This window comes from Gavialis gangeticus, unplaced genomic scaffold (assembly GCF_001723915.1).
Source record: "Gavialis gangeticus isolate Ggan-Ray unplaced genomic scaffold, GavGan_comp1, whole genome shotgun sequence".
In the NCBI taxonomy this organism is placed as follows: Eukaryota; Metazoa; Chordata; order Crocodylia; family Gavialidae; genus Gavialis; species Gavialis gangeticus.
In genome coordinates this window covers 5,382,704-5,383,368 of record NW_017729008.1, presented here as the reverse complement: position 1 = coordinate 5,383,368, position 665 = coordinate 5,382,704, and positions in this window count along the sequence as shown.

Here is a 665-nt window from a genome sequence, read left to right as displayed (position 1 = left end):
CCCTTAGGTCTGCAAACTAAGGGAGACTTTCCTTTTTGCCCCTGACTTGGGGAAGTGCCCCAAGTGCCTGTACTGGGTTGAGCACCCATAGGACTTTAGGCCTGTGTTTCCCCGAGGACACAGGGCCGAGAGAGAGTCCCTTCTCGGGGTGGTGGCAGCTACATTACCCCCATGCTAGCAAGTGTGCTCCAGGAAGGGGGTCGGCCGGACGTAAGACACCCCTAGGGAGGCACTCGGAGCCTGGAAGGTGGTCAGGCGCAGGGAGGTGGGCGGTTCAACGCAGGAGCACCCCCTACTGGCCTGCCATGGTTAGCATATGCTTCAGAGGAAAATATAAGAAGGTTGATAGGGGACAGTTTGCTTATCTAACCCCCTTTATGTTTTATCCCGATATAATGAGAAAGTGAAGCTTTTTGTATAATAATTCACTTTTGTTTCATAATTATTTGTGATAACTGGATATTGCTATCCATGTAAATACCTTTTTTATATATCACTAAGTTTTTGGTTCCTCTAACATAGGTTCCACAGCATAATTCACATTATATGAAAAAAATATTTCTTATTATCAATTTTGAATTTTCACTTTTAGTTCTGAATATTACCCTACTCTTTAGTTATAAGACCCACAAAATCTGCTCGTCTCTTCTGGTGTGCAACATACC